The sequence below is a fragment of the Papio anubis genome, chromosome 9 (genome assembly GCF_008728515.1).
Source record: "Papio anubis isolate 15944 chromosome 9, Panubis1.0, whole genome shotgun sequence".
Lineage (NCBI taxonomy): Eukaryota > Metazoa > Chordata > Mammalia > Primates > Cercopithecidae > Papio > Papio anubis.
This window is the reverse complement of record NC_044984.1, coordinates 8,727,439-8,748,105: the sequence shown is the minus strand read 5'-3', so window position 1 is coordinate 8,748,105 and position 20,667 is coordinate 8,727,439.

Sequence of the window (20,667 nt, the reverse complement as noted above, 5' to 3'; positions counted from 1 at the left end):
GTGTATCACCACGCCTGGCCAATTTTTGTATTATTAGAAGAGATGGTTTTGCCATGTTGGCCAAGCTGGTCTTTTTTTTTTTTTAAAAAAAAGATGAAGTCTCACTCTGTCACCCAGGCTGGAGTGCAGTGACACAATGTCAGCTCACTGCAACCTCCACCTCCTGGGTTCAAGCAATTCTCCTGCCTCGGCCTCCCCAGTAGCCGGAATTACAGGCACCTGCCACCATGCCTGGCTAATTTTTATATTTTTAGTAGAGACGGGGCTTCACCATGTTGACCAGGCTGGTCTTGAACTACCAGCTTCAAGTAATCCGCCACCTCAGCCTCCTAAACTGCTGGGATTACAGGCATGAGCCACCGCGTCCGACCTCTTTTAATCTTTTAATCGTTATTTTTTGAAGTTGGATAATATTGGTTTCTTACAATCTACTTATGACTGCTGTAATGTTGGGAGTTTTGTTTGTTTATTCTTGAAAAAAAAACAAAAAAAAAAAAACCAAAAAAATAGCCCAAAAACCCTGGGTCTTTATTGCTATTAAAATCCCTTTATTTCAATTAAAATCCCTATCCATCCTGCTGAACAAAATCAAGCTCTGCAGTGCTTTCCAACCCTGGCTGCACATGACCATCACCGGTGAGCTCCCCAAAACGTCTGATGGCAGGGCCCCATTCTGCATCACTCTTGGGGAGGACATGAGGAGGGTTTGGCAACCATACATTTTTTTAAAAAAATTTTTCCCCCAGTCCCCCCATGTATGCCATAGGCTCCTTTTTATTGAGGTAAAGTTCACGTAATGTAAAATTCATAGCATCTTTACTTTTTATAAGCCTCTTAAGTGATATGCATAGCCAGGGTTGTGGTCAACCCTCTTTGTTTAACAACTTTGTTTAACAACACATTGGGAACAGTTCTGGAAATAGCAGGTTGTGATGGTTAAGTTTATGTGTAAACTTGACCGAGCTAAAGGGATGCCCAGATGGGTAACGAAACATTACCCATGGCTGTTTCTGTAAGGGTGTTTCCAGAAGTGGTTAGCCTTTGAATCAATAGACCTAGTAAAGAAGATCCTCTCCCACCAATGTAGGCAGGTGTCACTTAATCCATTGAGGGCCCCCATCGAACAAAAGGCAGAGGGTAGAGAATCCCTCTTTCTGTCCATGAGCTGGGACATCCACAGCTTCTTGTCTCAGGCCTTTAAACTTGGATTGAATTATACCACTGACTTTCCTGGTTCTCCTGCTTGCAGACAGATGGTGAGGTTTCTCAGCCTCCATAAGCCTCCATGAGCCAATTCCTACAAAAATAATAAATCTCTCTCTTTATTTACATGTAGACATTTATATACATATAGGCTTTATATGCATTTATATACAGTCAAGTGCTACATATAGATATTTCAGTCAATGACAGCCTGTATACATGGTGGTTATCCCATAAGATTATAACACCATGTTTTTACTGTACCTCTTCTATGTTTAGATACACAAATACTTACCATTGTGCTCCAATTGCCTGTGCCATTCAGTCCAGTAATGTGCCACATGAGTGTGTAGCCTAGGAGCAATAGGCTATACTGTACAGCCTAGGTGTGTAGTTGTGTAGTAGCTGTATGATCTAGGTTTGTGTAAATACACTCTATGATGTTCACACAATGATGAAGCCCCCAGTAACACATTTCTCAGAACATTTCCCCATCATTAAATGATACATGGCTATATGTAAAATTGGTTCTATTTCTCCAGAGACTCTTCACTAATACAGAGCTCCTCTTCTGAATTTGCCTTATTTTACTTTTAAATAAAAGAAGTAGGCCAGGCACGGTGGCTCACGCTTGTAATTCCAGCACTTTGGGAGGCTGAGGCGAGTGGATCATGAAGTCAGGAGTTCAAGACCAGCCTGGCCAAGACAGAGAAACCCGTCTCTACTAAAAATACACAAATTAGCCAGGTGTGGTGGCGGGTGCCTGTAATCCCAGCTCCTGGTGAGGCTGAGGCAGAGAATTGCTTGAACCTAGGAGGCAGATGTTTGCAGTGCTGCAGAAATTAAGATAATCTTAATTGATAAATTAGATTTCGTTTTTTGTTGTTGTTGTTTCAAGATGGAGTCTCAGTCTGTCACCCAGGCTGGAGTGCAGTGGCACAACATTGGTTCGCTGCAACCTCCACCTCCCGGGTTCAAGAGATTCTCCTGCCTCAGTCTCCTGAGTAGCTGGGATTACGGCGCCTGCCACCATGCCTGACTAATTTTTGTATTTTCAATAGAGACAAGGTTTTGACATGTTGACCAGGCTGGACTCGAAATCCTGACCTCAGGTGATCTGCCCACTTCAGCCTCCCAAAGTGCTGGAATTACAGGCATGAGCCACTGCGCCCAGCCAGATTTCATTATGTATTAGCCTATTCTCATGCTGCTATGAAGAAATAACCAAGACTTGGTAATTTATAAAGAAAAGGGGTTTAATTGACTCATAGTTCTGCATGGCTGGGGAGGCCTCAGGAAACTTACAATCATAACAGAAGGTGTATTCTTCACAGAGCAGCAGGAAACAGAATGAGTGTCAGCAAGGAAAATGCCAGACACTTATAAAACTATCAGATCTCATGAGAACTCACTCACTATCACAAGAACAGCATGGGAGAAACCACCCCCATGATTCAATTACCTCCCATTGGGTCCCTCCTGTGACATATGGGGATTATTGGATTACAATTCAAGATGAGATTTGGATGGCGATAGAAAGACAAATCATATAATTGCCCTCCTGGCCCCTCCCAAATCTCATGTCCTCACATTTCAAAATACAATCATGCCCTCTCAACAGTCCCCCCCAAATCTTAACTCTTTCCAGCATTAACCCAAAAGTCCAAGTCCAAAGTCTCATCTGAGACAAGGCAAGTCTCTTCTGCCTATGAGTTTGTAAAATCAAAAGCAAGTTAGTTACTTCCTAGATACAATGAGGGTACAGACATTGGGTAAATACACCCATTCCAAATGGGATAAATTGGCAAAAATGAATGTGCTACAGGTCCCATGCAATTCCAAAATCCAATAGGGCAGTCATTAAACCTTAAAGTTACAGTAAAATGATCTCCTTTGACTCCATGTCTCATATCCAGTTCAGGCTGTTGCAAGAGGTGGGTTCCCAGGGCCTTGGGAATCTCTGCCCTGTGGCTTTGCAGGGTACATCCCTACTCCCAGCTCATTTTACGGGCTGTTTTTAGTGCCTGCAGCTTTCCCAGGCACATGTTGCCAGCTGTCAGTGGATCACTATTCTGGGGTTTGGAGGATGGTGGCCCTCTTCTCACAGCTCTACTAGGCAGTGCCCCACAGAGGACTCTATGTGGGGGCTTCAACCTACATTTCCCTTCTGCACTGCCTTAGCAGAGGTTCTTCATGAGGGCTCCACCCTTGTAGCAAACTTCTGCCTGGACATTCGGGCATTTCCATACATCCTCTGAAATTTAGGTGGAGGTTCCCAAACCTCAATTCTTGACTTCTGTGCATCCACAAGCTCAAGACCACATGGAAACCACCAAGGCTTGGGGCTTGCAGCCTTGGAAGCAATGGCCTGAACTTTACCTTGGCCCCTTTTAGTCATAGCTGGAGTTTAAGCAGCGGGGATTCAGGGCACCATGTCCCAAGGGTGCACAGAACAGGGGGGACCTGGACCCAGCCCATGAAACCATTTTTCCCCTCTAGGCCTCCAGGCCTGTGATGGGAGTGGCTGCTGGGAAGGTATCTGACATGCCCTGGAGACATTTTCCCCAGTTAGTGATTAACATTTGTCTCCTTGTTACTTATGCAAATTTCTGCAGCTGGCTTGAATTTCTCTCCAGAAAACGGGGTTTTCTTTTTTATTTCATGTTCAAGGTGCAAATTTTCCAAACTTTTATACTCTACTTCCTTTTGAACAGTTTGCTGCTTAGAAATTACTTCTGCTAGATACCCTAAATCATGTCTCTCAAGTTCAAAGTTCCACAGATCTCTATGGCAGGGGCAAAACACCACCAGTCTCTTTACTAAAGCATTGCAAGAGTCACCTTTGCTCCAGTTTCCAACAAGTTCCTCATCTCCATCTGAGGCCACCTCAGCCTGGACTTCATTGTCATATCACTATCAGCATTTTGGTCAAAACCATTCAACAAGTCTCTCAGAAGTTCCAAACTTTCCCACATCTTCTTATCTTCTTCTGAACCCTCCAAACTGTTCCAACCTCTGCCTGCTACCCAGTTCCAAAGTCGCTTGCCTTCTACATTTCCGGGTATCCTTATAGCAGTGCCTCACTTCCTCGGTACTAATTTACTGTATTAGTCCATTTTCACGCTGCTATGAGGAAATATTAGAGACTGGGTAATTTAAAAAGAAGAGAAGTTTAATTGACTCACAGTTTCACATGGCTGGGGAGGCCTCAGGAAACTTACACTCATTGCAGAAGGTGCATTCTTCACAGGCTGGCAGGAGAGAAAATGAGTGCCAGGAGAGGAAATGCTGGACGGCTATAAACCCATCAGATCTCATGAGAACTCACTTACTGTCAGGAGAACAGCATGGGGGAACGACCCCCATGGGTCCCTCCTATGACATGTGGGGATTATGGGATTACAATTCAAGATGAGATTTGTGGGGGGACACAAAGCCAAACTATATCATGCTACGTAAAAGTGGAGGTTGTAGCATAAAGCTTCTTTGTACATCTTTAAGAAAATAAGCCACCTGTCTTCTGTCATCTGTCTTCTATTTTGATCTGACTGAAAGACATTGCTAAGCTAGTTTGCAAAGCAGCTCCCACCTCTGACTCTTCCCTCCTACTCCTTCATAGTTCAGGGAGGCTCCATTTCCAAAACGAGTGTGGTCATTGTACTTATGGCCACTAGGTGGCAGGCCAGACCCACCCAATAACACCACAGCCTTAATCCTCACTGGCTGCAATTATTTTCCTTTTCAATCAGTTATTAAAAATAGTGTCACTTTTTGGTAAACAAAACCACAGAATTTTAACAATAGAGAAAAAATAAGAAGTAAGCTTGTTCATTGTCAATTTTTATTTTTAAATCTTCCCCCAAAGGAGGAAGATACATTGCACATTTTTGTTGACTTTGGTGTCTCTTTCAGCATCTAGATGAAATACTAACACTTCTGTTTCAGAAGAGTAGATATATTTCCTCTGTTCCAAAAGGTAACAGTGGGCTGGGTGTGGTGGTTCACACCTGCAATCTCAGAGCTTTGGGAGGCCAAAGCGGGCAGATTACTTGAGGCCAGGAGTTCGAGACCAGACTGGGCAACAGGGTGAAACCCCATCTCTACTAAAAATACAAAAATTAGCTGGGTGTGGTAGTGCATGCTTGCAGTCTCAGCTTCTCGGGAGGCTGAGGGGCAGGGGAATTGCTTGAACCCGGAGGGTGGAGGTTGTAGTGAGCTGAGATTGCACCACTGCACTCCAGCTTGGGTGACAGAGTAAGACTCTGTCTAAAACAAAAAGTAACAGTGATGCAGATCCAAGAATGCAATTACTGAAAGAAATAGAAGCACCTAAAAAAATAATAATATAACATAGATTTGTCCCTTCATTTGTTTTGAGTAGAAAAAAAGGGGAAGAGAAAGGAGAACAAAGAAAGATTTGATTAATGTTTTAACTTGGGCCATTTTTTTTTTTTGAGACGGGGTCTCAGCTTCTGCCACCTCCAGGCTGGAGTGTAGTGGCCGGATCTCAGTCACTGCAAGCCTCCGGCCCCGGGTTCACGCCATTCTCCTGCCTCAGCCTCCCCAGTAGCTGGGACTACAGGCGCCCGCCACCTCGCCCGGCTAGTGTTTTGTATTTTTTAGTAGAGACGGGGTTTCACCGGGTTCGCCAGGATGGTCTCGATCTCCTGACCTTGTGATCCGCCCGTCTCGGCCTCCCAAAGTGCTGGGATTACAGGCTTGAGCCACCGCGCCCGGCCAATCCTAGTCATTTTTTACACCTCTGATAGTATGTGTGTTTACCATAAGATGAATTGGCACACACAGCTCACTTCAAATTTTGTCAATAGATTCACTTCAATCCAAAAAGCAGGTATCAATTATAAATTCCACTAACAATCTCTGCTATTAGAACTGAGTTTGTTCTCACTCCCTCACTCCATAGATTGTTGTAAATTGACAAATAACTTCCTTATGCTAAGGTGGATAGAGGAGGATGAGGCAGGAAAAGGAAAAGGAAGTTAGCATTTCTGGAACATCTTTTCTCAAACATTCCTTGTTTATTTGGGAGATTATGTTTCTTCTGAGGATAAAAAAAAGATTAGAAGTTAGATTGGTATTGTCTTAGGGGGAAAACAGGCAAATAGAATGATAATAATAGAACTCTGTTGCCATAGAATATACATCTAAGTAATACTGTTTATAATGTTCCAATTTACTAGAGGTTGTGCATATAAGCAATCCTCTGTTTATCTCCCCATCCTCCAATGTCACATGTCAATTGCCCTCTCACCAATTAATCACAAACCACACTGGCCTTTTATTAGTTTCTTGAATGACACTAAATTCTTTCCTGTCTCAGTCAGGGCTGTGCACATACCTAGTATCTTCCACTGAACTGCTGCCCTCTTAGCTCTGTATAGCCAGCTCCTTCTCATACTTTGTCGTAACTTGAATATTAGTAGAGGCAGGAGGCAGAGAAATCCTAGACAGATAGAGATGGGTCCCTGGGAAAACCTTACCTTCAAGTCAAAAGCAGTCTGAAACCCACAGACCAGAGTGAGAACTTCCATTGCTGTTTGCCGGCTCTCTTCTGATGGGTTCTTTCTGAATAATGCCTTTTAACAAATTGAATGTTGCTTTTTCCAATACTACTAATGGCCTACCCCACCCCCATTCTGTTCCTATAAAGGCCTCAGTCAGTAGAGGGGAGACAGCCTGACTTCAGGGAGGAGACAACCTGACTTTGGGGAAAGATGATCTGCTTTTCCTGTCCCCTCTCCAGCTCCCCTCTCCACTGAGAACTGTTTTCATTGCTCAATAACATTCTCTGCTCTTACCATTCTTCAGTTGTCAAGTGTGACCTCATTCTTCTTGGACGCTGGACAAAAGCTTGGGATCCACTAAGTGCAGGTGGAGGCTGTCACACTGGCCCTTTGCCTTCACAAGTTAAGGGTAGCCACTCCACTGGCAGCTACAGGCTCAGTGGCCAGCTGAGCTGCTAACACACAGCCATTAATCAGACTGTGGATGGTAGAACTAAAAGAGCTAATTAGCACACTCACACCCCCTCTGGGGCTTTGGGATTGCAGGCACCCATGCCTGGGTGCCGCCATGTTCCCCTCAAGGTGACATGCCTGGTCTGGCCATGGGCTTTGCATGGAGCTTGCTCCTGTGTTGGTGCTTGGAGTGGCTGGCCAGATCCCTTACTCACTTGCTCATGTGCTACCTCCTTCAACGGGCAGAGCACAGTGGGCCGAGTAGATGGGGCACCACTGCCGGGAGTCCGGCAAAAGGGCCAAGAAAAATCCTGCATCGATATTACAATCTCTGATCATCCAGTTAAAGTTTCTAGGGCCCCTCCACTGTTGCTGTCAATCTCAAACACTTTTTTGTTTCATTTACAACACATATTGGAACTTGTATTGTTTTGAGTTTGCTTTTTAACTTAAATTCTATAATTTCTTTTATTAGAATATAGTTTCCATGAGGCCAGAGAACATGTCTGTTTCTCTTTTTTTCTTTTTTCTTTTCTTTCTTTTGAGACGGAGTTTTGCTCTTTGTTGTCTAGGCTGGAGCGCAATGGTGTGATCTCGGCTCACTGCAACCCCCACCTCCTGGGTTCAAGTGATTCTCCTGCCTCAGCTTCCCGAGTAGCTGGGATTACAGGCATGCGCCACCATACCCAGCTAACTTTGTATTTTTAGTAGAGACGGGGTTTCTCCATGTTAGTCAGGCTGGTCTTGAACTCCTGACCTCAGGAGATCCACCTGCCTCGGCCTCCCAAAGTGCTGGGATTACAAGTGGGAGTCATTGCATCCGGCCCTTTTTCATTCACTGAATAATTTCACTACTTTACAAATATGTGTCAGGCACTAGGCTGGCAGACACACACATAATATTTATTAAATAGCCATACCTCTCTAGAAGGAACTTCTCCTTTAAAGTTTTTCTATATATAAATTGAGCAACAGGTAGAAAAAGTCCACATTCTTAGAACTGATTCTTGGCAGATAATTTAATTTGAATCTCAATGAGAATGAAATTTAATAAATATGACGATTAAGAAAGAGACAACCAGAGTCATATTTTTGAAAAGTACATTTACTGACCTAATGACTTATTATATGTGGAGAACAGATCACAGAACCGGAAACATCCCGTCCAAAATAGCCTAGCATATTTTAGTTCAACAAACAAAGTGATGTGTTGAAATTTAGTTGGTGAGATGAGACAAAGCCAGCCCATTTGGGTCTAAATTTATGAGATTTTTAATCCATAACATGATTATAATGATTCTTTCACTTAGAGTTGTGTGAATCTGACCTAACCAGGGATAGCAATGAGTAGGGTGAAGATCATATTTATGGTATCTGGACCCTGGATTTTTCCAGTTCGTCCAGCTACTCGGGCCTTCAAAACCTCGGAAGGGAGTCTTCGGTGTTTACCTTATTGTTATTAAGATGTTCAAAAAGCTCAAGAATTCTAAAAAGCCATATTGAGGGGATAACTTTCACCAAAGACTTTTCCTTTATCTTTTGTTGTGTGTGGTCACTTACCTGTTTTAGCTTAATTCAACAAAAAAGATGAGAAAATATTTATACAGTATCATGAGATGAGGCTTCTAATGGGCCAGTGGCCAAGGATGGGGAAAAGAATCAAGGACAGAATAAATCTCCAAAGTAAGAGAATCTATTATATAACAAACAAACTTGTATAATTAATCTGTAGGAGCACGGGTTCTAATAAGCCCAGGTACCATGAAGATGGAGGAGAATTGCTTCTTCTGTCCAGATAAAAGGTGTGACTAAAGGTGTGACTTGCCCTCTGGGGAGGATACCAAGTTGGCACCAGCTTTTCTTTTCTCTTTTCTTTTTCTTTCTTTTCTCCTTCCTTCCTTCCTTCCTTCCTTCCTTCCTTCCTTCCTTCCTTCCTTCCTTCCTTCCTTCCTTCCTTCCTTTCTCTCTCTCTCTCTCTCTTTCTTTTTCTTTCTTTCTTTCTTTCTTTCTTTCTTTCTTTCTTTCTTTCTTTCTTTCTTTCTTTCTTTCTTTCTTTCTTCCTTTCTCTTTCCCTCCCTCCCTCCCTCCCTCCCTTCCCTCCCTCCCTCCCTTCCTTCCTTCCTTCCTTCCTTCCTTCCTTCCTTCCTTCCTTCCTTCCTTCCTTCCTTCCTTCCTTCTTTCCTTCCTTCCTTTCTTTTGTCCATTTTTGAGGCAGAGTCGCACTTTGTTGCCCAGGCTGGAGTGCAGTGGCATGATCTCGGCTCACTGTAACCTCCACTTCCCAGATTCAGGAGATTGTTCTGCCTCCTAAGTAGCTGGGGTTACAGGTGCCCACCATCACACCCAGCTAATTTTTGTATTTTTAGTAGAGATGGGATTTCATCATGTTGGCCAGGCTGGACTTGAACTCCTGACCTGAGGTGATCCGCCCGCCTCAGCCTTCCAAAGTGTTGGGATTACAGGTGTGAGCTACTGCGCTCAGCCCCATCTTCTCTTTGTTAAAACATTTTGCCCAGTGCCAAATTTTCTTGCTTGGTTTCACCATAGTAATCTGCTCTAGAAGAAAATTACCACAAGTGGACTGTCAAGGTGTTCTGGGATAATCATTCCTACTTTCTTTTTTTTTTTTGGAGACAGGTTCTTACTTTGTCACCCAGGCTGGGGTGCAGTGGCATGATCTCAGTTCACTGTAGCTTCGAACTCCCAGGCTCAAGCTATCTTCTTGCCTCAGCCCCCCAAGTAGCTGGGACCACAGGTGTGCACCATCACGCTGGGCTAATTTTTCTATTTTTTGTAGAGATGGGGTTTTGCCATGTTGCCCAGGCTGGTCTTGAACTCCTGAGCTCAAGTGATCTGCCCGCCTCGGCCTCCCAAAGTGGTGGGATTACAGGCTGAGTCACCATGCCCAGCCCTCATTTCTACTTTCTACATGTCTTTTCTTTTCTTTGCTTTCATTGTTCAGCTTCATGCCATGATCTTATTCTGACCATGATGAAATTAGTAGAATAGATTTTCAATTATGTTCTCTGCACCGATTGACTAATGTAGACACAAGAGTTTTCACATTATTTGAATTTTTGTTATCAAAAAATGTAAACGTTAATTAATATAGACACACTAGCTTAATGAATTACCTTGTGCCCATCACCCAGCTTCAAGTCACTCCCCAATCAAGGTGAGTGTGTATCTATCTATCATGAGTGAGTGGGTGAACTACCACGTGCCCATCACCCAACTTCAACAAGTATCGACTCACTCCCCAATCAAGGTGAAATATCAGACACCATGTGATTTCATTGGTCAGTACATTTCCCTGATTTTTAAGTACATTTAAGTCAGTACATTTCCTATTTTTAAGTAAATTATACAGGGATTCACTATTGTGACTAGTAATATTTTTTACCTTTGTTTTTGCTATTGTTTTTGTTGCTTGCATGAATTGAGTCATTTGTCTTTTAGGGTTTTCCACAGTCTTGATTTACTGATTGCACCTCTGTATGTGGTTAAACATCTTCTTCTTTTTTCTATATATTCTGTGTATTGATAGCAAGGTAGATACTTGATAAAATTCCAGTTGGAATAATTTTATGAGGGGGAAAAAGCCCTACTATTTCATAATAAGAGTAGTGTAGTTCCATTTAGAGGCACTTACTATCTAGTGTCTCTTTTATGTAACGTCAGCAGCAACTGATGATCATTAATTAGCTCCCTTAATTAATGTCACAAAATGTTGAAAGTTTAATTCAATCATTCCCTATTCATTTATTGGCTGAAGTACTTTCATAAATAACGACTTCACCTCATCAATTATTAGGTTACTCTTTGTTACATTTTGTATAAGAAATAGTTTGCAGGAGAAGTACTTGATTCTTTTCTTTACCAATTTTCTAACTAATGAATAAACTCAGGAAGGGAGGGATTTTTTACCTTCATAAAATAAAAATAATTTCTGACTTACAGAAAAAATTGTGAGAAAGAGACAAAGAATGTGTAGATAGCTAGTTTTGACTCAGATTTCTTCAATGTAATCTTTCTTGGTTATATTTCAAAGAGAAGAGTTCTGGGTCCTTGAAAAAGACATTACTGAGTTGTAAAACTGGCAAGAGATTGGAAAAGATTTACACCTCAAAGAGGCTGAGAAATAATTTATAACTGCATGTTTTCTAAAGTAAATACTGTAAGAAAAGGGAGGCCGGGGAACTATAGTTAGGAAGAAATTTGTCTAAAATTGTAGTCAAGATCAGGAGAAGGTTAAGGCTGATCTTGGATAGTATGTGTGTATATGTGCATATTTGTTTATGTGTGTGTGTGTGTGTATATATATGCATACATGTATATGCACACATTCACATATAGAATTGATATTTTTGTACTATTTACTCAAGTGCTTTGCAGACATGATGTTGTCTTAATCCCTCAGTATGTAAGTATTTCCTCAGAAACATGCTTGCATCTGGAAGTTCTTCCTCTGGTGTTGGAAAGCAGGTTTTCATGACATCACAGTCTGAGTTGCTGTTTTGTTACAGGTCATTTGATTCCTCTTGCTGAACTGCAGAAACTTCTCCCATAATTGACTGGATTTCTTTGTTACTTGTTCTTACTGTGTTTTTGTTTTTGTTTTTTTTTTTTTGAGACGGAGTCTCGCTCTGTCGCCCAGGCTGGAGTGCAGTGGCCGGATCTCAGCTCACTGCAAGCTCCGCCTCTCAGGTTCACGTCATTCTCCTGCCTCAGCCTCCCGAGTAGCTGTGACTACCGGTGCCCACCACCGCGCCCGGCTAACTTTTTGTATTTTTTAGTAGAGACGGGGTTTCACCGTGTTAGCCAGGATGGTCTCGATCTCGTGACCTCGTGATCCACCCGTCTCGGCCTCCCAAAGTGCTGGGATTACAGGCTTGAGCCACCGCGCCCGGCCTGTTCTTACTGGTTTTTTTTTTTCTTTTCTTTTCTTTTCTTTTTTCTAGAGAAGGGTGACTGTCTTGCAACTTTTAGTCAAATGAGAGCAATATGAGAAAAATGCGATATATGTGCTGATTTTAATTTCTCATTCAACACTCCATTTTGATTTGTCTTCTGAAGTGTTGACCATGATATTTACACGTCCATGTCATGCTGATTTCATTTTACTAGTGTGGGATACATTTATAATTTTACTTTTCATAGTGACATGAACAAAATCATTGATAAATATTAACCAAACACATCCACCTCCAGGTTGGACATAAACAGGAAAATATCTTCAATCAGTCCTCTCCCCCAAAATCCAAATCAGTTATCCACTGTACCATCTGGTTGATAGTGAATGGTTTATTCAAAAATAGATGAAAGATATGGGAGTGCAGATATCTCTTCAACATATTGATTTCTATTCATTTGGGTATATATCCAGAAGAAAGATTGCTGGGATCGTATAGTAATTCTACTTTTAGTTTTTTGAGGAGCTTTCATACTGTCTCCTACAAATGGTTATCCCACTTGACAACTGCGACCACACTGTGTAAAGTGTTGCCTTTTCTCCACAGCCTCACTAATACTTATCTGTTTTTGTTGTTTTGATAACAGCCAGTCTATAGGTGTGAAGTGATATCTTACTGTGGTTTTAATTTGCATCTCCCTGATGATTAGTGACTCTGAGCATGTTTTCATATGCTGTCGTCCATTTGCATGTCTTCTTTTGCAGCGTTATTTACAACAGTCAATATATGGAATCAATCTAAGTGTTCATTGATAGATGAATGAGTTTTTAAAACGTGGTACATATACACAGTGAAATACTATTCAGCCTTAAAAGAAACGTAAATTCTGCTACTTGTGACAATATGGATGAATCTGGGGGGCATTATGCTAAGTGAAATAAGCCAAGCACAGAAAAACATATACTGCAAGATCTCATTTAAATGTGGAATCTAAAAAAGTAAAACTTCTAGAAGTAGGCTGGACACGGTGGCTCACGCCTGTAATCCCAGCACTTTGGGAGGCTGAGGTGAGCAGATCACAAGGTCAGGAGATTGAGACCACGGTGAAACCCTGTCTCTACTAAAAATACAAAAAATTAGCCGGGCACGGTGGTGGGTACCTGTAGTCCCAGCTACTCAGGAGGCTGAGGCAGGAGAATGACGTGAACCCGAGAGGCAGAGCTTGCAGTGAGCCGAGATTGCGCCACTGCACTCCAGCCTGGGCGACAGAGCCAGACTCCATCTCAAAAAAGAAAAAAAAAAACTTCTAGAAGTAGGTTGTTACTAGAGACTGGGGGAAAGAGAATGGGGAGATGATGGTCATATGGTACAAAATTCCAGTTTAGGCAATGGGAATAAGCTTTTGAGATCTATTGCATAAAAAGTATGTGAGGCGATGAATATGTTAATTAGCTTGATTTAATAATTCTACAATGTGTACATATATCAAAACATCACATCAAACCCCCAAAATATATAAAATAATTTTTCAGTTAAGAAAATAAAACAGAAGGCCGGTGCAGTGGCTTATTCCTGTAATCCCAGCACTTTGGGAAGCCAAGGCAGGCGGATCACCTGAGGTCAGGAATTCAAGATCAGCCTGGCCAACATGGCAAAACCCCATCTCTGCTGAAAATACAAAAATTAGCCAAGTGTGGTGGCAGGTACCTGTAATCCCAGCTACTCAGGAGACTGAGGCAGGAGAATTGCTTGAACCCAGGAGGTGGAGGTTGCAGTGAGCCGAGGTCACGCCACTGCACTCCAGCCTGGGCGACAGAGTGAGACTCCATCAAAAAAAAAAAAAAAAGAACCAAAATGAAAGATATGGAACAATGTGAAAAATCTGGATATTGTTATTTACCTTATCAGTGCTTAAAACTGTCTAATAACAATTTTACAGAATGAGACATCTAACTAGGATAAGAAGTGTGCAAATAAAGGTGTTATAATGTGAAAGAGTAATCTTATTAGGGATTCTCATTGGTAGTGGTTTTAGAAACCAGAGTAGAGAAGAACAACTATCGTTTGATTTCAAAATACAATGATTCCATGTTTATTTTTAATAAACATAACTAATTAATAAATTGCTGCATGTATGCGGGACTAAAATAAGGTGTCAGTACCTCATGCAAGAGCTTCAGATGGCTTCACTGCTACAGCTTGCCTGTTTATGTGGTTAGAAACTGTTGTTCAGTGGTTTCAGTGGTGAGCAGTTCATGAGCTTCTGAAATGGTCCAAGAATAGTGGCAAATAGGTCCCTTCTTGTTGGTCAAGCGCTCAGGCAATTTTTTAAAGGATTGCTAAAGTAGTTCTGAAGCCCCTTGCAATTTAGGGGATTTAGAAAAACAAGTCTATGTCATAGAACTCTATGTCCTATGATTTTGTTGTTGAAACTGGAACATAAAAGAAAAGAGAGAGAGAAGAAGACAAGCAAATGCCTAAACAGAGCTCAGAGAACAGCTTCAGGACAGGGAACTGGAGATCAGTAATCAAATCAGTCCCTACCCACCAGGCTCAAGGCCTCACAAACTACGATTTGTGACCAATACACTCATTCACTCAATTTCAGTCAGTGTCTGGGGTATCAAGCTCTAGAAACCAGAAATAAAGCCAGAAACAAAGGAAAAAGTTCTCATTTCCAATAAACTCAGTTACTGTTAAAACTTTAAGGACCGGCACGGTGGCTCACGCCTGTAATCCCAGCACTTCGAGAGGCCAAGGCGGGTGGATCCCCTGAAGTCAGGAGTCCAAGACCAGCCTGGCCAAAATGGTGAAACCCCATCTCTACTAAAAATACAAAATTACCTGGCGTGGTGTTGGACGCCTGTAATCCCAGCTACTCAGGAGCCTGAGGCGAGAGAGTCATTTCAACCCGGGAGGCAGTGGTTGCGGTGAGCCAAGATCATGCCACCACTGCACTCCAGCGTTGGGGGCAACATGAGCAAAACTCCGTCTCAAAAAAAACCAAAAAAAAAAACTTCATTGAAGAAATCATGCTCTTGCTCTTACTGTAGAGTGGTAATGCAGCATTGATTTAATTTAAATAGAATCTATATTGATGGTTAATATTTATTGGTGTTTACTATATACCAGGCTTTGTGTAAAGCAATTACATGCATTAGCTCAAATGATTATAGTCATAATGCAGCAAGATATATAACATTACTATGTACGTTTTGCATATGAGGACACTGAGTCAATTAATGTGCTCAATTTCTGCTGGGTGCAGTGGCTCACACCTGTAATCCCAGCACTTTGGGAGGCCAAGGGGGGTGGATTACACGAGGACAGGAGTTCAAGACCAGCCTGACCAACATGGTGAAACCCTGCCTCTACAAAAAAATACAAAAATTAGCAGGGCATGGTGACACCTGCTTGTAATCCCAGTTAGTGGGAGGCTGCGGCAGGAGAATCGCTTGAATCTGGTAAGTGGAGGTTGTGGTGAGCCAAGATTACACCACTACACTCCAGCCTGGGCGACAGAGCAAGACTCTATCTCAAAAAAATAAAAAATAAATAAATAAAATAAAACAAGAAAAGCCCAATTCCACCTAGCCAGCAATTGGAACAACTAATAGTCTAAGAAAAGTTTATATATATATATATATAGTCTTTCTGCAAGCTTATCTTTGTAAAATCGATATATATATACACACACATATATATACAGTGTATATATATACAGTAGTCAGTATATATATAAATACTGTGTATATATATACTTATATATAAATACATGAAAATCTGGTTTATTTTTAGCTCAATTTTCCGGTAATTTTTAACTCTCTGTTTGAATTTAGCTATTTAAATAAACCTGTACATACTAATGTATATTGATTATTTAACCATTACTTTCTGTAAATGTATTTGTCTTTCTGTGTACTGTCTACCTGTCCTCATTGAGTCAAAATGCAGATCATGATGTATGATTAAATTAAACATGCCAACTTCCACGACCGTCAAAGTACTTTTGGAAGTTTTGCCATGCTTTCAATGTGTACTTTATTTCCTATTATAGTTTCTCTCTTTCCATGTTTTCTTTCCCTTAAGAAACATCTATTTTATTTTATTTTGGAGGAAAAGTCTTACCCTGTCACCCAGGTTGAAGTGCAGTGGCATGATCACAGCTTACTGTAACCTCGGACTCCAGACTCAAGTGATCCTCCTGCCTCAGCCTCCCAATGTGCTGGGATTACAGATGTGAGCTACCACGCCTGGCCAATTTACTTTAAAAAGAAGCATTTGTTTGTTTGTTTGAAATGTTATGATATTTTAAAATATAGTGCATTTCATCTCATGATAGCATTTTCATTGAGAGGGCAAATTTTATAATTTCCCTAGAATTTATGTAAAGTTGAATTGATATTAAGTTGCCTTACTTAATTGTATATTGCTCCCTCCTTTCTTGGTTCTCTGTGTGTAGAAACCTCTGACCGGAAAGAGATAGGTGCAAATTTGTCACTACAGTCTGAATGTAGAAATTGTGGGGATTTTTTCATCCCAGATACACACATTTTATCTTTATTATATACTAGTAAACATAAAATTACATGGTATTAAAATTATAAATATATACTGCATTGTTTAAGGAACTCCATTGGACATACTAATAAACATCAGTGACAGTGCAATGTAATAAATGATATGGTTGAAGTGCGTATAACAGGCTCTTATGCAGTTCAGAATTATCCTCTTGCTTCAACAGAGCGATTGCTTCACAAGATCGTGTAGGAAACATGATTTGTGACTTGGCTGAGAAAACTCTTCGACATATCTACAAAATTTGAATTTACACTACGGTATATAGCAATATATGTTAGCATACAATATTATTCTGTGGATAAAATTAAAATGCATATTCTATTTTATTCTGTAATGATATACCAAAAAACTATTGACCAAATGGAATATTGAACAACATGTCATTTATCAAATCATTCCTATAATGTGCAAATAATTTTTATTTTTTAGGACTGTTGATGTGAGATGTTTTCATTTGTTTTGGCTGTGTTTAGATATTTCACATCTGTTGGACTGAATTCAAATAAGGAACCACATTGAAGTCTTCCTTCATAGTCCCATTAAATGGAGAATCAGCAGATATTTCTTAGTCTAAATGAGTAGGGAATTTCTTTTATCTCTTTCTCTCTCTCTTTCTCTCTCTCTTTCTCTCTCTTTCTTTCTTTCTTTCTCCCTTCCTTCCTTCCTTCCTTCCTTCCTTCCTTCCTTCCTTCCTTCCTTCCTTCCTTCCTTCCTTCCTTCCTTCCTTCCTTTTCTTTCTTTCCTTTGATAGAGTCTTGCTCTGTTTCCCAGTCTGGAGTGCCGTGGCACGATTTCGGCTCACTGCAACCTCCGCCTCCTGGGTTCAAGTGATTCTCCTGCCTTAGCCTCTCAAGTAGCTTGGATTATGGGCCTGCACCACCACGCCTGACCTATTTTTGTATTTTTAGTAGAAATGGGGTTTCACCATGTTGGCCAGACTGGTCTTGAACTCCTGACCTCAGGGGGGAATTTCTATTTATATCAATAATATTTTCCATGATGCTGCATTGTCCACATACTTCTACTGAGCTAACATCAATTACATTTGTAATTTGTTTAGCCTTTATCATACTGTCTGAGTTTTTATATTTCTAATATCATCTAAGTCCTGAGAACAATTTATTGGAATGTGATTTAATTAGTTGGTTAACATTTATAATTTATTTTTTCAAACATCTTATCCAAGTAGATGTATTAAATTTTTATATACTTACACTTTTTGTGTAAGTAGATGTGCTAAGTTCTGTATAACATTTTTAGAAAATTTAATACCTTTCAATCTTAGGCTTGATACAGTATTTTGTGAGTGTTTTTAAGACTTATTCATTTTTATAATAGAGTTTGCTTCACTTTCATATTTTTTTTTCTTTAATTCAGTGAGTCTAAGATACATTGTGGTATAGTTTGGCTCTGTCCCCAAGCAAATCTTATCTTGAATTGAAGTTCCCCTAGTCCCCACGTGTCATGGGAGGGACTGAGTGGGAAGGTAATTGAATCATGGGAGCAGTTACACCCATGCAATTCTCATGATAGTGAGTGATTCTCATAACATCTGATGGTTTTATAAGGGGCTTTTCTCCCTCTACTTGGCATTTCTGTCCTGGCCACCCAGCGAAGAGGGACGTGTTTGCTTCCCCTTCTGCCATGATTGAGGCGTCTCCAGCCATGCAGAGCTCTGAGTCCATTAAACCTCTTTCCTTTATAAATTACCTAGTCTTGGGGATGTCCCTATAGCAGCGTGAGTATGGACTAATACATATTGTTTTTTTACATTTTAATGTCTCTGAAATTAGCATGCCTCTCAAAATACATGAAGTCTTACAATCACTGTTGGCCAGGAGACAGTTGCAATGTGCATATGCCTGACCGTGATTGTCACTGGTGCTAATGTCACTACTTCAGTGAAGTTATGTACATTGTTGGTCCTGCAAGTTTTACTCATCACATCATTTAGACACCATCATAGGATGGAATGGAAATTCTCTGATCCTGTTTTTGTCCCCCACAATTTTTCTAATCCTGTTTTTAAAGAAAAGTCTATGAGACTTTTACAGATCAAGAAATCACTATCAAAAATCTCTGAATAATGAGCATCAGAAGCTATGAAGAAAATATTGGAGACACTAGAGAGGCACTCTTTTTAAAAAAATGGTACATGACTATGGTTCTTTATGGCACAGAAAACAATATTGTGTTGAAAACAATTATGGTAATGATAAGTACGTTTTGTCTGCTTTATTGACACCAATAAACTTCTTAAGATTTTATTTTTATGTGTATTTTATTGTGTGAAATGAGTTATATATAGATGTATTTTCTCTTCCTTCCTTCTTTCCTTCCTTCCTTCTTTCTTCCTCTTCCTTCCTTCCTTCCTCTCCCTCCCTCCCTCCTTCCTCCTTCCCTCCTTCCCTCCTTCCTTCCTTCCTTCCTTCCTTCCTCTTCCTTCCTTCCTTCCTCTTCCTTCCTTCCTTTCTTCCTTCCTTCCTTCCTTCCTTCCTTCTTTTTTTCTTTTCTTTCTTTTTTTTTTTCAGAGTCTCACTCTGTTGCCCAGGCTGGAGTGCAATGGTATGATCTCGGCTCACTGCAACCTCCGCCTCCTGGGTTCAAGTGATTCTTCTGCCTCAGCCTCCTAAGTAGCTGAGATTACAGGTGCCTGCCACCACACCCAGCTAATTTTTGTATTTTTAGTAGAGATGGGGTTTCACCATGTTGTCTAGGCTGGTCTTGAACTCCTGATCTCAGGTGATCTGCCCACCTTGGCCTCCCAATGTGTTGGGATTACAGGCATGAGCCACCGTGCCTGGCCATAAATATACTTTCTGCTTGATGATTGCACTTTTTGTTTTCTTTGAGCCATATGCTTAGATAGAACATCATTACCATTCTGTTACAATGGAGATTTTAACACGTTCACACTTGAAAATACCAATTTTGATTCCATTCGCATCTATAATTATTCAGGTATAAACTCACATACAATAAGCTATACATGACGGATAATGTGTACTCTAATATTCCACCCATAAACAAAGTAAATGTATTTCCAAGTATGGAGTCATTGGCATCAGCCAACCAGTGGGGGAGAGTCTAAATTAGGCTTAAGAGGGCACAGGGGAGTTCCTAACATCCCTTATAATAAACAGCTGAGGCAGTCCTTGATTCTGCCACATTATGAGGATTTTATAAATAAGGTATTTCATGAAAGAAAAAGAAATCGTAAAACTGCACCAAAGGAGAAAGACTATTGAATTGCAAACAAAGAAGACACAAGAAACAATAACAATAGTTAACAATGTTTTCTCATTCAATCCCTAGAAAAACCTTGTGATGAGGATACTTTTATCCCCTTCATTTTACAGATGTGGAAAAAGTAGATTAGGGAATTCAACTGGACCAAAGTTATAAATATAATAAGTGACACAACTCAAACTAATATCTTGCCTTATCTGGTATCAAACTAGTGTCCTTAATCATAATATCAAAATGTTTCCAAGAAAATTAAAGATGTGGTTTGCAACCAGTGGAGAAACTCTTGGGGAAATCGTCAATTTTTTAAAAAAGAATTTATTGAGAAGCAACCTTGAAAAGACTTGACAAAAAAGTAAGACATTATTTCATACTTAATTTTCTACAAAGAACAAAATAATGAATCTCACATTTATCACACATATGCAGTAAGAAGGTGTCCTGGAGGCTGTAGCAGTCAGCGCCTTTCACACAGGAAGGGACTCTTACTCTGAACTCTGCAAAGCAGAAGGGTGGTCGTGCCTCACGGTGGCTCGTAATGCATTTCTTGACCCAATGACTTCCTTTGTGGTTTCATTGACGTTCACAGGAGCTGCCATCACTCTGGCTTTATGGTTTTCAGTTCTAACAAAGTGAGGAGTATAGTAGTCCTTTTGTTTTCTCGAAGACCAACTGGTAGGATCACTTATTGTACATATCTTGTCCGTCATGCTCAGATTTCCTAGGAATTCAACTTCTGTCCTGAT